Genomic DNA, 15,897 nt, shown 5'->3' with positions numbered 1-15,897 from the left:
AGTCTGATACAGATGTTTGTTTTCTAGCATGGGCCAATTAAAAAGCAATCCACCACCAGATGGCGCTGTTTGCTATGAACGTGTCATTTTGGCAAATTTTCCCCACAATTTTAAGGTGGAACAACAAATGTCTCTCACTGCAGCACTCTCGCTTTTCCATCCTGAAAAAGGCAAACAGTAATTACATTTGCATTAATTCTACTCCTTCTGATTCATTAAAGGTATGCTGATCTTTAAAACATGCCTTTAGTCTCATTATAGTCAGAAACCACACAGCTTCATTAGAAGACTGCAAGGACTAGTTTTTTTTCCTTGACGTGGACTAACCATAACATGGCTTGTTTGGTTTGGCATTAGGGTGTGTGAACCCAACCGTTGTGGCTTGTAAGCTATGGTTTATGCTTTAATGTGATTTATGAATCATGACTTATTCAGCAAACCATGGTTGAACCAGCCATAGAATTTTGCAGTTTGTGTGCTCAGCTACTGAATGCTCGTGTGTGTGCGTGTGCGTGTGCCTGTGCGTGTGATAGTATATCAGAACAAGCCAAACTTCAGGCCACAGGCACTGAACTGCAACCTACAGAAAACAAGTGCATTCATCTCCTTCTTTTACGCATTCCGCTTCTCCTTGTGTTGAATCGCCAATGAATGAATGCTGACGCTTCAGTTCTCTGGCCATTGCTCGCTTATCCCTCTTTTTTTTTTTTTAATAATCCGCACTCAATCGTGACCGATTCTGCGGCGACTGCCTGGACGCGTCCCTGCAGTTTTCAAGGCAAGGTGTTTCGGAAGTGATTTGCCAGGGCCTCCTTCCTAGAGCGGAGCCCAGCTGGCGAGCGCAGGAGGCGGGGTTTCCGTTGCTTCACGCCTTTTTCGGGCGTGCGCAGCTTCCGCGTTACCGGCAACTGCTCCCATCTCCCGTGCAAGCGCCGCCAGCATTTTTCCTCCCACGGGGGTGAGAGTCCCCATTTATCTACTGACATAAGTTTTCGAGCTGCTGGGTTGGCAGGAGCTGGGGGAGGAAGCAGGAGCTCACTCTGCTGCGTGGAGCTGGGCTCGAACCGCTGAATTGTCGACTGTTTCTGGCCGGAAACTTTCAGTGTCATTAAGCTGCTGCGCCACCACGTCCCCGTTCGGTTATCCCTACAGCATTTCATTTCTCCAGGTGTAGCCCATGCTGCTGATGGCAGCATGGTTGAGCCTGTAGGGTAGAAAGCTGGTCTCGACCCCCGTCTCCCAGACATCCTCTAGGTCTGCATGCCCTGGCTACACCCTTCTGCCTTGGAGTATCTGCTTTGGTAGTTTCGAGCATCTCTCTTCTAAGAATGCTTTACGTGGTGTCCTCCATGTAACCCTGGAGATTGAGGGAGATGGGGATCTCACCATTTGTGCTACCTTTCTGCACTTAAAAGGAAAACAATGAAATGGTTTCTACAGTGCGGCTGCCCGGCTCCGTAGCTTACAGTGAGACACACGTGGCTACAGAATCCAGCCCTTCTTTTCCCCCTTTGGGAGACAGGCTAATCTCACAAGAGATAGATGAAATTTTATTAAAGAAAAATTTTAAAAAGAAACATAAATCCTCTTTTTTAGCTTTATAATCTTAAAAGGCAAACATCCAGTAACCCGGGAACTAAATGATGGAACTGTTCACATCACGATGATCTAGCTTACAAAAAGGAAAAAAAGATTCAAAAAGCAAATGTCATGCTCTGGCTAGACCACAGGATGGTGCTGTTCGGCTACAAAAAGTGTGAAGGGTGGTTCGCTGGAGGAGGAGAGGTGTGTTAGCTTATGGTAGCAAAAAACCAGGAGGGGTCATGTAGCACTTTTTCCCACTAACACATCGTATTAGTTTATGCTTTTTAATCAAATGTGTTTGTCAGAAAAGGGGCTACCAAGATTTTGGGAGAGAGCATTATAAGAAGGTAAAAATTATTCAGGACTAGAATTCCTTTGAAACAGATACAGGATACTTGGACATCCTATAGGATCTTCGCACATCCATGCTGCACTCTGTACATCAGAGACTCTGGATAGCAACAGAGAACCCTCTTTTCAATGCCCCGGTCCACAGCTTTTGCTGTTCTGCCCGATTTTAAAGGATTCAGCATCTTCCTATGTCTAGCAAAGAAAAATGAAACCAGGCTGTCTCCCTTTGCTTGTTTTCACTTACCTTGACCGCCAGGAGGCACCACGGGACTGGGTTCATCCTTACTGAGGCTCCTCAGACAGGGATAGCCAGAGGTTATCTTATGGGTTGAAACCACCTACGTCAGGGTTTCTCAGACTTGGCAACTTTAAGACATGTGGACCTCAACTCCCAGAATTTCCCAGCCAAGTCTGAGAAGCACTGATCTGCAGGGAATTAAACTCACAAATCTTCACACTTTCCAGGTGACTATATAGAATGGATTAGCTTTTGGAGCTGTCCAGGTCCTGGCACTGACTGGTTGCAGGAAGAGCTATCTACTGTAGAAGTGCTATCAAAATGTTCTGCTCAGTCCATCTTCCCTTAAGCTCTCAGAGCAGAGAGATACAGCTGTTACATTACGTCATGCCAGTTTACAAGGGGGTTGATGGAAGTCGTGTAAAACCCACTACAAGGAGGCATGGCATGATGTAACATCTGCATCTCTCTGCTGTGAGAGAGGAAGGTGGACTGAATAGAACATTTTAGAGCCTCTCTATGCTTATATGACAAACCCCATCTCCCTTGTGAAAATGTCGATTTTTTTTTCTTTGAGCTGGGTATATATATATTCTCTATCTGCCATAAGAAGCTGATAGATCTCCCAACACCTTGTATTCAAGCACAAGGTTCCTGTCTCTCTTTGGATTAAGATTCCTCTTACGGCAAGCTGGTAAGAACCCTGCCAGAGAATTGCCTGTCACTCTGTTAATACATCTTAGTTCATTTACGGGTTCTTTTGAGGATCCTGAATTCGACAGGTCGATTGAGGAAGGCAATACAGCCCACAAACTTTGGAACCTATTTTGGTAGCCAAAGGAATAAAAAGAAATTGAAACTTGCAATCTAACTGTGGTCCCAGTTAAGCTCTCTCTTAAAATGATCAAAATTCTGATTCTGAGATCTGAACCCCCAGTTCTGTGAAATGTAGACATTCCTTACATTTTTTTTAATCAGACAGACAGACAGATAGACATAGACATAACTGTGTGTCTACAAAATTATATCAACTTACAACTTACCCAGAATTAACCTCATTTAAATCCCACTGGGGACTTAAGTGAAGACATTAAACATTTGTTAAAATCATTAGGCTTTCATAATACTTAAATATGCTCAGATGAAGTCCTACAGTAAGAATGGCTTCACACACACACTTACAGAGTTACAGGGGGGTTTGTTCGGTTTTGGCTTAACATGTTGTGCGAACCTCAGCACTGTGGCTTATGGAATAAACCATGGCTAAATCATGGATTAGGATAATGTCTGTTAAGCAAGCAAAGGAAACCTGTTCTTGTTTTCTTCTCTTCTACACAGAGTTCATGAATGTTTGAACTTCAGTTAATAGGGGATCTGAATGCCTAGTTTAAGTGTAATAAAAACAGGTCATTTTTTTCATTGTGAGCTGTGTCTTATTGCCACTTAGCCATAGTAAAGTCTAATGCAGCCTTCTGGAAACCAGGCACTTTCCAGATACATTGGACTACAAGTCCCATATTGCCCAGCCACATCTGCCTTTGGTCCTGCGGATGGGAAATAACAGGGTTCTAATCCAGCACATCGTGAAAGTTACCAAGTTAGAAAAAGCTGATTTAATTGTTGGGGAGGCAAACTCAGAAGCCCATTTTCCATACTAAAGTGATCAATGCTTCCGGTTCTAGGGCATTTGACTCATCCGGCCATTCCACGGACTTCCCCCTCCCCCGGCCACAGGCTTGTATCCCTGGGGGCAAGGTGGCATTTCTAAGAAAAATTAAGCCATTCTAGTAGCACTCCATTGATTTCACAGGGGGATGATTGACGCAAATCAATCTGTGAACAGCATAGCCTTGAGGTACAGTGAGAATATATATTAGCTAACGAAAGTTAATTATCAATCCTCCTAAATTCTAAATGGTAGGCATGTTTTCCCTTCCTTAGGAGTGGCAGGAGGCAAGCCTTTGCATGTCAACATTGTACTTTTAGTCCTCTCTTGGCTGTGTTGGCGTATCCCTTTGGGTGAATTCAGAAGGTTTCTTTGCTTACCGAGTCTACTGGCGCTCCCTCCTCCTCTCCCAGAATCATTTTATGAGCTTCCATTTCACTTTGACAGGCCACAAGAATGTCAGGATTCAAGTCTACCTGGAGATTTGGGGTTGCTCCAAATATGGTACTGAAGACTTATGAGGTGTCAGGAATACAGGCTTTATTTTCACATATAAGCCAAGGTTACTTGTCATACGAACCAATGGTTTATTTATTCATGATCTATTGAATGAAATAGCAATAAATCATGGTTTATAAACAGTCATGGCCAAGTTCATATATATCATTTTAAGCCAAAACGAAGCAAACCATATTATGGCTTAAAGAACTATATGGGTTCAGTCAATGTCATGACTAAACAACTTATTGTATTCTTGTATTTATTTATTCTGACCTGAGATAAATAAAAACTATCAAATGTTTAACGTGTCCTGGCCTAGCACAATGGGTGAACCTTGTCATATACTGGTTGTGCATAACTAGAAATTCAGCAGATTTCCCAAATCTGAGTTTTTTCAGTATTTCTCTGCTGCCAGCTGATGGACATCCAGATTTTTGAAAGCTGGCTATGAGAGGCCTCAGGAAGGTCAAAAAATCAAGAAGGTCAAAAAGATCAAGATGGTGGCCTTGACTGCATCTTCAAAGCCCAACCCTTTTTTAATCTCTTTCACATGTGGACAGTATCCAGATTCAGAAAGATTTTGAGAAAATAATGCAATGGGTAGAAACCAACCAGATGATTTTCAGCAAGGAGAAGTACAAAGTCCTTCATTTGGGTAGGAAAAATCAAAGGCGTGACTATGGGATGTGGGAAACCATATTGGGGAGCAATACATGCAAAAAGAATCTGGATGTCTTGGTGGATCACAAGCTTCATGTGAGCCAACAGTGTGATGGAGCTGCAAACAAAGCAGATTTTTAATTAATTGATTTATTTATCATATTTATATAGCTGCCCCTCTCACAAAATGTGGCTTTGGGTGGTGTACTGTACAGTAAACTGATCCAATTCTAAGCTGCATCAACCAAAGTATTGTTGGTATATCACTCCAGTCATGATTGCTAAAATGAACACTGGAAGACTATGCATTGATCAGTCTCAGCTATCCCTTTAACCATCTTTAATGAGAATTGTATTGTCTTACACCAGCATTTCTAAGCCCCCAAAGGCTCTGGACATGCTCCAGCACGGAGCCATTCTGAGTCCGTGTTGCATCGGCTTTCACCTTAACAGGGTTCTCCTTCCATGCAATCCGCGGAAAGCATGTTGCCAACTCACCGTCCTCTATGTCTTTGCAGTTTTCATTCCCACAAAAGAAATGCGGCTGGGACTCATGATAACCTTTTGCTTTTCTCTCCCCGTGAAATGCAAATTTCCATTCCCCATATATATTTGTTAAATCTATATCCACCCTTGGTGGGTACTGCGTTCATTGAGGCTCTTGAAAGTCACAACGGCTAATGTTGTTTGTTTTCCCCCAAGGAAGCCTCTGCTCAAGAGAATGTTATCGATGCACCTGAACACACATGCCCAACAATAGACAGAGCATGTGATTTGTCAATTCTCCCCAAAATATTTCAGGAAATTCAAGATCGTTCAAGAAGAGATGGTAAAGCAAAGAGCGTTAGCAAATATCAGGAAAGGCACACCCTTTGCTTGGGTGAATCAGCTTTAGAGTTCTGCCAATCCAAACATGAAAAGCTTTCAGTTTTTAAGATTCCCACTAGGAACCACTGAATCCATCTTTCAGAAATTCTTGTTAAAGCATGCATGGCTTGTCTCAGCATTACTCAGTATGAATGTATAACATTGCAGAGAAAGTTGTAATGAAAAAGTTGTGAGTTCAGAGTTTTTTCTGAAGATATTCCAACATATTTTCATTAAAGATGAACACCATGTTTCCATCTACTCCTGTATGGCTCCCTTTTGGTCCAAATTTGGATATCACCTATTCTGTGGGAGATTTGTGGTTAGTAAACTAAGAAGGTCCTTTCATTAGCACAGATTATGATTGTTTTGGTGGGTTTATTTTTGAATGAATTAAAAGAGTACCCTTCAAGGACCCAATCCAGCCCAAATTAATGACTTGATGTCCATTGGGAAATTCCTTATTTTCAAGGGTATGGTCCATGGAGAATATCTTCTACTATTCCAGCTTTTCCCAGTGTGGTCACTATTCACACATGCTGGGCTAAAATTGGCATCATCCTGTCATTATGCTGACGTACATCTGAATGACAGCAGACTGGGGATTTATGTAGGAACATCATAGTGTATATTGTTGATTGTTCAGCCAATATGGTGTCATGATTAAGGTGCTGAATTAGGTGCAGGGAGATTCTGTATGGTGTAGTGGTGAAGGTGCTGGACTAGGAGTGAGGAGACCCAGGTTTTTAGCCACAGATGCTCCCTGGGGGACGTTGGACCAGTCCCTCTGTCTCAGCCCAAGAACCCATGTGGTGCAGTAATGGAGGGGCTGGATTAAGAGTGGAGAAACCCAGTTTCGACTTCCCCTCAGCCACAGACCTTTCTTCAGGCACTTGAAGCCAGAGCATCTGGATTCACACATTGTGTTAAGCCATGCTTTGTTTTAACCATGGTCGGTTGAATGTCATAATGGCTGTGTTCATGCATTATTGCTGAGCCATAAAATATGTTAACCATAAAACAAATCTCATAGAAAATCCTAAACCAACCATTTTAATAGGTTAGCCTGCTGTGTGAATCAAATGTGAGGGAGAGACGAGAAGATGTTTGTAACACTTGAGATCAATAATGTATTTATTTAGTACATTTATTCATATCCCACTTTTCATAGCCCACATTTTTTCTAGGGTAGTGAAAATGCATTTTTAAAAGCTGCAGTGGGGAATATTCACGTGCAGGCAAACCATCGGGGCTTTCCAGAGCGCAGGGGGTGATAGACAAGCCAGAAGCCTCTCCATTCCCAAAATACCAGTTGAAGTATTGTATGCAGCTTCTCCAACACCCAGCACCAATGCTGGTTGAGCATGATCAGAGGGGTGGCCAGGGGTATCTGCAGAGCATGGTACAAAAAGTCAAGGTGCAGCCAACTGGTTGCAGTCAGAGTTCTACCTGTTTTTATGTGCATCAGCATCTCAACTTTTTTGACCATACCCTGCAGACACCCCACTTCTGGTGGCATGTTGGAAAAGCATACTGGATATTTACTGCAATACAGGCCAACATACTCAAAGCACAGAGATTACATTTTAACCATAAATCAAAGTTTCATGGCTCGAGATTTTCTTCCTCCTGCCTCTCATGAACTGGGAGAACTTTCTTGCTTTAAGTTCTTGGATTCAAGAAGGGCCAAGGCCAGAAGACACTAGTCTTCTTTCCCCAAACAGGGAGGGGCTTCGATCATAGAGGTGCAACTGCCATCTTCACTTTTTTTTATCCCCTCCCACAAATGCCCCTCTTCGTAACTATTTTAATTGAAACAAGATTTGATTTACACAGATCACTGAGATTAATATCAAAAGAAATGTCCAAAAATTGAACTGCAGCCATGAGGTTCTTCTGCAGATATCCACCCCCTCAATCTTGTTGGATTCTGTGACTTGGTTTACAGATCACATTAAGCCATGGTTTGCTTAACCATAGTTTGTATACTAAACCACCATTGCATGATTTGCTCAACATACCAAACCGTTGTTTACAAATAGCTGGATATTTTTTTAAGGGTACAGCCAAAGCCTATTCTTCCCTACTGCAATATGTGAACTTCATTGGTATTTAAAGTTATTTGGTGCTGGTCAAGATAGCCCACAGACCAAGGTGCCCACAGCCATTTACCCCTCTTGCTATTCACCAGGCTTCCTGCACCCCATAATAGTTATTTATTTATGAGATATGAGGAGGCTAGCATTCTGCAAGATGAAATTATAGGATCTAGCTCCCATCTTTTATTCCAGGAATCTCTTATTTCAGGAATGAGAGCGGTATAAAATCATTTTTCCAATTCCACTAATTACACGTCACAGCCAATGCTGTCCAGTTTTCTTCTTCATAATTTGAGCCCTACCCATGTCCTGGGAATCATAAAAGTAGCATCTAGTTATGTATGAGGTTCAAATTTAGGCAATCCAACTTCCTTCTAAGTCCTCGTAAAATTGCATCTACAGCCCCAGTAACAGTTGGTACCACTATCAACTAATTTTTCAATCTTTATTTGCAGACCTCAGTATTTTATCATCTTTTCCGATTCCTTGTCTTTAACCTTACTGCCTCTTGGAAAATCAAACACGGTTCTTTCCGATGACAAGAATGGCTCATGTGTTAGGCTCTAAGCATTGATCAGTCTTAATTTTAAAATCCCATAATATTCTTGCAGTGTCTCTTTATCCATGGATTCCTGTCTCCAATAATTCTTCTGAATCTATACTTTTTGCACCAGTGCCAGTGGACTGTCTCCTCAACTTGGCCGTGCCTTTTTTTATAATCCATCTGGGCAATGTTGCCTCCAGCGCTTCATCTCATTGATAATCCTCCTGTTTCCAGCAACAGACCGAGATGTCCATTTCTGTTCGCCTTTGAGCCATTCTGCAGTTCCTTTGCCTGACTGTTCCAGGAGAGGACGGAGTCCTGCAGCCTGCCCGTCCCCTGATTCCTGGGAGACGTAGCCTCAGAGGCAGCCCTGTTGGCCCAGGCGACAGCCAATCCCGTATGGAAACTGGTTTCCTAGTATTCACCATTGCATATTGTTTGCTGGATGATCTTAGTTCAGGTCCTCTACTGAGACCTTTCTGGTTTGGGTGATCCTCGTAAAGACCAGGGCATTGTCTTCAGAGCTCTCAGCATCACAGGACCACAAAAGTCCCCCATCACATCAAGGTGGCATCTCATGGCAAGGTCAAATCTTCATGATCACTATTATTTATTCCTTTCAAAAGCATTAAGGACTAGCAAACATTTTCAGTTACGAAGGTGCTCATACCTGGGGTGTCTGCAGGATGTGGTCAAAAAAGTCAAGATGGTGTCTACAAAGGTCCGATTGACTTTCTGCCACTGCGGTCACCATTTTGACTTTTTGGACCGTACCCCGTCGAGACCCATGGCTCATACATTCTTGGTTATCACTGCTTCTATCTGTTGTTGACTGCTTTCCAAATCCCAGTGCACAAAGAGGGATGGCCGTAGAAAACCATACGATTCTACTAATAAGCAGACAGATTATTTTAGCCTAAAACCCACCCAGCCCAGCATGCAGTTCAAGACATGAACAGCTTGGTGTGATGTGTTGAATTGAACACAACCCATTCCGTTCAATTCAGTTCAATTCAAGGCAACCAGTTCTCCCAAACCAGCCCCAAATGTTTCAGCCCCGCAGAGATCTGGCCTAACTTCTGACTGAGCCAGGTGGCACGGATAAACCCTGATGCTGACTATCGCTAGTTTTCCACGCTGCAGCTAACAGGCCCTGTCAAATTTCTGCCTGTGGCATTGATACCTCAGGCTTTTTAAAAATGCTTTTGCAGTCCGAGAGGTTCCCTTCTGAGCCGGCATAAGCCTCTTGCTGCCCTCTCGAAGACCCCAGCTTTATGTCTTCTCTGGGGTTATTTGCAGTCAAAGCCAGCTTTCTCTGTCCCTCCATTCATTCCCCGGCCTGTTGCTCCCGGCTGTACGATTCTCTCTCTCCATCCTTTGGAAAACCAGATTAGGTGGGGTGGGAAGGAGTGTCGGATGGTTTGCTTGGCAACCAGGCTGGCTAAATCCTCATGTGCTCTTTTTCCTTGTTGTCTGTCTTGGAAGTAAAGAAAAACATTGGGAAAAAAAGAGAGAGAGAGAAAAGGGAAGAACTGCAGCATCTCTGGATAAAGCAATGTTCACTGAAAGCAGTTCGAGAAAATTAAAAAAACAAAACAAAACCCACTCCCTCTAAATGAAAGTTCAAGTATAAAAAGAAAACCCCCGAAGCATACAGCTATGCAGTTGTTAACCAGAGAATCATAGTATTTTACAGTTGGCTTTGGGGATCATCCAGTCCAACCACCTGCCAGTATAAGGAATGGAGTCAGAGTGTGTTAATGAGTAGAAGATGTACTGATGCACAGAAATTCAGGTGGGTTATTTTTCTCAGTCGGAAACGACTCAATGGCACGTAATCTACAACAACAGGACTGTTGCAGAGAGAGAAAAAATGAAGAAAGAATCTGCTACCTTGAACTCCTGGGGAAAAGGATATCAAAATATCACCGTAATCAATCAAACGACAGATCTCATCCCCAAAGGCCAATTCTCCAAATTTATTCCTCTGATCAGGTCCCTTTACCACCATTTCAGATCTTGCAGCCTTTTTTCTCATGTGTATTGTAACTTGTCAATGGCTTTCTTCTCGACAGTTATCACAAAGATTTAAACTAGATAAAAGAATGCATGGCACTGAACATTGTAAGACTGATTTTGAAACAGAATTGGGTACAAATGATGAACATGTGATTGCTAAAATGCATAAACTTTTATTGAAATTTGAAACAGAAAAAGAACAAGTTAAGGAATGTATGATAAAGTGGGCTAAAAGGTTGGGTTATAATATACAGATGGAACAATGGGAAAATATGCCATTGAAAGGACTGAAATTTACACTCGGTTATAATCTTAAAGAGAATTTTTATAAAATGATGTATTGTTGGAATATGACACCAGAAAAATTATCTAGAATGTGTAAAGGTACTTCAAATTTAAGTTGGAAATGTGAACACAGGAAGGGTCATTTTATCATGCTTGATGGACATTGGTGGCTCCATCTTGACTTTTCTGAGGAAGACTGGTAGCCACAGTCTTGACAGGGATTCCTAGTCTTTCTCGCAAGCCATGTTCTCATGGAAAGAACAATAAAAAATTAAGAAAGAAGCCATGGGCTTCGTTTCCTACTGGATCTGTGTCTGTGTATGAAAGAACATTCTGGAATGTGAGTTGCCATTTCTGTTTAATATACAGGTAGTCCTTCCTTAATGACCACAATTGGGACCGGAATTTAGGTTTCTAAGTGATGTAATCATTAAAGGAATATCATGTGACTGCTTCGCTTCGCGACTGCAATCCCAGAAGCTGCTGTTAGGTGAGAATCGTAGGTTGTTAGGCAAGGCAAGTTCCTGCTGACTTCCCACAATCCAGTCAGTGGGGAAACCAGCAGGAAGTTGCAAGCTCCAGGTGCTGCCAGGTGGGGAGAGAGCAAGGTTGTGTGTGGGAGGGTTGGGGTGGGGGCCCGGGGGCCTCAGAACCGCTTGGATTTCAGCCCCAGAGTGGAGAGGCTTCTGAAGCCTCTCCACTCTGGAGCTGAAAATCCTCCGTGGTTGAAGGTCCTGCTTGGATTTCAGCACGGGGCGTTTTCAACCGGCCCCCAGAGATGTCTCGGGCTGGCTGAAAAAGCGCCGTGCAAATCTCTGGGGGCTGGCTGAAAAAGCTCCGTGCCAAAATCCTGCTTGGATTTTGGCACAGAGCTTTTTCAGCCAGCATCCAGAGACGGGAGGGAGTCCTCTCAGCAGACAGCAGCAGCTTCTGACCTTTCCTGCTGGCTTCCCCACTGACTTTCCGGGGAAGCCAGCACGGAAGATTGCAAATGGCAATCTCATGATCGTGGCGCACTTAACAACTAGTCATAAGTGCAAACTGATTGCCAAGGGCCCAGATGGTGATCATGTGACCATGAGGGTGCTGCAACAGCTGTAACTGAGCACAAGTCGTAAGTCCCTTCGTTCAGCACTGTTGGAAATTCTAACGTATTGGTTAAGTGAGGACTACCTGTACTGATTAAAAAGGTGGGTTAGGTTTACCTTTTGGGATAAAACAGGGTTCTTCCAAACATGGTTTATTGATACGACACAATTGGCTGGGCCGTTATATTATACCAAACTGTAAATGTTGGTCAATAAATCCCAGCAGTTGGGATCACAAAAAGCTGAATCAAGGCAACGGTTTCATGCAACATTTAGTGTAATGCAGGTAGTCCTCACTTAACAACTGCTCTGTTTAGTGACTGTTCAAACTTACAAAGGTGCTGAAAAAGTAGTTTTACAACTGATCTTTGAACTTACAGCTGTTGCAGCATCCCGCAGTCATGTGATCAACATTTGCAAGCTTCACACAGTCAGTGGAGAAGCTGGCAGGAAGTCACAAGTCATGGTCATGTGGTATTTTGCTTAACGACAGAAGGTGATTTGCTTAACGACCACAGTGGAACGGATGTCCTAAGTCTGGCACGGTCAAGTGATGTTTCACTTAACGACTGCATCAATAGTGACAGAGTTGCTGGTCCCAATTGCGGTTGTCAAGTGAGGACTATCTGCAGAGCAATAGAACAATAATGTGCTTCTTCATTTGCAGCCCTGTATGCTTTTCAAAAATGGTGCTGCAACTCATCTCTAGTACCTGTTCATAATAGAAATAATAGAATGCATTTCCACTCACAAAAGTGAGAGACCCCGGGATTTACATTTTTCCACACTGAGGTTTTCAAGCGGGTTTATGGGGAATGTAAATCCAATTTGGACTTGAATGCTAATTCACCCAATAAATGCTCCCCTATCTTTTTCTTTTTGGAAAGTGCCAATGTGCACGCTGCCAAGCGAGGCTGAAGGGTGACCCAAAGCTTGCCTCTTTTTCCCACTCAAAGAAACGCTCCGTGTGACTCACCACTGCAGGATGGTTTGACAAAATTAAACAAATAAGTACAGTAGAGTCTCGCTTATCCGACATAAACGGGCTGGCAGAACGCCGGATAAGCGAAAATGTCGGATAACGCACAGTAACGATTGAGTGTGGTAAAAAAAAAAAAATCCGATCCGTTGCGCCTGTTGCAATCGATTTTTGCTTTGCGGCGCCGCACCGTCAGGAGCAACAAGAAAGAGTACACTCAGGCTCGCAAACAAGCAGCACACTTTTCTCGTCGCCGATTTATGCGTGTTATTGTGGGTTTTTTTAGGGGCCTCGGATAAGACGGAATGTCGGATAAGCAAAGGTCGGTTAAACGAGACTCTACTGTACTATTTGTACAATGTGCTGAAGCAGTTCTAGCCAAAATGTGTTGTGTAAACCTGTGGGATTAGTTTACACCTCTCTGCACACCTGACCAACAGCCAGATTAACTGTGGGTGGATGTGCCAAGCAAACATGTAAGATAGAAGATAAGCCTTGATAAGCAGGCATGTCTCTTATTATTGCAATCATGACTAACATTGATTAAATTAATAGATAGGAATATAGCATTTACTTTCTTGGGACCAGTGTAAGATAAATCTGATGTAAGAAACACACAGTACTTGAGATGTCTATTGTTTTGCAAAGCATCTATACATAAAATACATACTAGGTAGCATCATGGGAGCCAGAAATCAGATGCACAGAGTGTAAAAGAGTTTGTAACTATTTTTATTTGTTGCAGATTGCTAGAAAAAAACCTCCTCTGCAATTTCACTTGGGCTTTCTCCTCCCTTCCTTTCTCCACTGTTACTTATCTTTAAAATCTCAGAGTTTTTTCAATAATAATTTCTCTGTCAACCACCGGAAAACCAAAATTGCTATTTGAAAAAATTGCAGGTGCTTATTGTAACTTTGTGGTACCTAAGCTAAGGAATGACTCAAGATTAACTGATAATCCTGCTCAAACACCATCTGCTGTTATGAACGGAGCATCGCTTGCACGTTTTTTTTCTAGACAGCTGGATAGGAAAGTTCTTCTTCCACGTGATTTTCTGGTTTATAATCCGGCCATATCCTTCTTTATTCCAGTAAACTCTGCTCCATTCATAAGGCTGACTAAATTAGGACCTATTTGGAACGGAAGCAGGATCTTCACTAGTGTCTTCTTGCGTTTTCATAGCATCACCCTGTCAATGTTGCAGAAATACACCCCCCCCCCCCGTTCTCATTCCTGTTATTTTGGTACAACAATGGTCAGATGACTTCAAAAGATGCCATATACTACTAAATGGGATCTTGGCTAAATCTCACCATATTTGATGATGCATCTTCCCAGGTAAATGTCCATAAAAGTGTTATCTGAAAGCAACCGTTTTCAGAAGATGCATTTCCAGGTTCAGACATCAGGAGAAATGTATCATAAGGGGCCCCTCTTCCAATGACCCTTTCATTCCACCGTCCCCCAGAGTTAATCAGTGCTCCCTCTGAGCCCCCCCCCCCATCTTCACTGGAGTGTTTTCTGAAATGATCCTACCCTCTTCATATGTTTTATCTGGAAGAAACTGAGGTTGCTATTTCTTTGTGAGATTTTTAAAAACTCTTTTGCAGCTTTACAGCTCAGTGTCTGAAGCTGCCGTTGCACACTTCCTCAGCGAACGGGTGAGAGACCAAGTCTGGAATAGGTATGGGGCCATTCCTCTGGCACTTTGTAAATAGAATTTAATTGGCATAGAGATTAACGAGAGGGGAAGTAGCCATGCCATAAATAGCCCTGGAAGATCCTTTTAAAGCATGTTCCCTTGTTAAAAAAAAAAAATAGAAATGCACACCAATGGAATCTACATGTGTCAGAAGCCAAGTCTCCATGTTGTGATTGATGGGTGAAAATCCATTGTTAGGAACACCACCAGGGTTGAAGTGACCTTGACCAAGACATTGTTTGGATTCTCACACATAGGATTTTTTCTTCCCTTCCCTTCCTTTCTCTTTATTCTCTCTGTCCTTTCTTTTTCCCTCCCTCCCTCCCTCCCTTTTTTCTTTCTTTCCTTTCTTTCCTTTCTCCCCTTCCTCCCTCCTCTCTTACCTCTCTCCTTCCTTCCAGCCCTTCCAGCCCTTCCCCCTCTCCTCCTCCCCCCACCGTCTCTTTCTTCCCCCACCCCCCAATTTTTTCCTTCTCTCTTTCCTTCAACTTTTAAAAAAGCAAGAAGAGCCTTGCTCAAAGCTCATCTAATTGAATGGCACCAACGTGTCTTCAGGAAACCCAGTGCCAGGGACAGGAGAGTGATAATCCTGCCTCCTTCTGGTTCTCTTGCAGCTGGGTGACCTTGGCTCAGCAGCCACGTCCTTGTACTTGGATGGGAGATGACCAAGGAATCTCAGGGCTGGAGGCTAAGCTGGAAAGTCAAGGAAACACCCCAGGAGGGGGCAATGGGGAAGCCGCTCTGCACCTTTAGCAGGAGAATGGTGTGGTTATAGCCATTCAGTCATCAGGAGCTGATGAACATGTTTATCTTTTCCCCTGGACTGCAGGAGTGGTAAATAGCCATCAAGATTAGCAACCATCCTGCAGGACTTTGTTCAGCCTCCTTTTACAGCTATCTAAACTGGTGGCCCTCATCACCTCTGGCAGCAAATCCCACGCCTCAAGGGTGCTAGCAACAGTGTAAAGGGAACTACGTACGCAGGTTCAACTCTTTTAAAAGAGTTTGGGCAGTCTGCAGAACAAAACCCCTGTCGCCTCTCTGCTTCTCCAGAGACCATCCAGGGACAGGGTGGTACAACTTCTGCTCCCTTTTTCCCAGCAAAGGTGGGCCTGGAAGAGAGTCCCTAGCCAAGCACCCCGCGGAGGAGTAGTGGCGGGAGAAGAGGCAGGGAAGGGGAAAGGTGCCCTGGGGTTTTCTTCCTGACCTGACTCACAGGTTATCCGGCCACATGAGCCGGGGTGCAGCTCCCTCCTGGGCTGCTGGGAAGTAGAAGGCCAGAGGTCTTGGACTACACCACAAGGACGCTGTGG

This window comes from Python bivittatus, unplaced genomic scaffold, assembly GCF_059951505.1.
Source record: "Python bivittatus isolate LINGU-HERP-01145 unplaced genomic scaffold, Pbiv_v1 ctg000570_np1212, whole genome shotgun sequence".
In the NCBI taxonomy this organism is placed as follows: domain Eukaryota; kingdom Metazoa; phylum Chordata; class Lepidosauria; order Squamata; family Pythonidae; genus Python; species Python bivittatus.
This window is presented reverse-complemented; position numbering follows the sequence as displayed.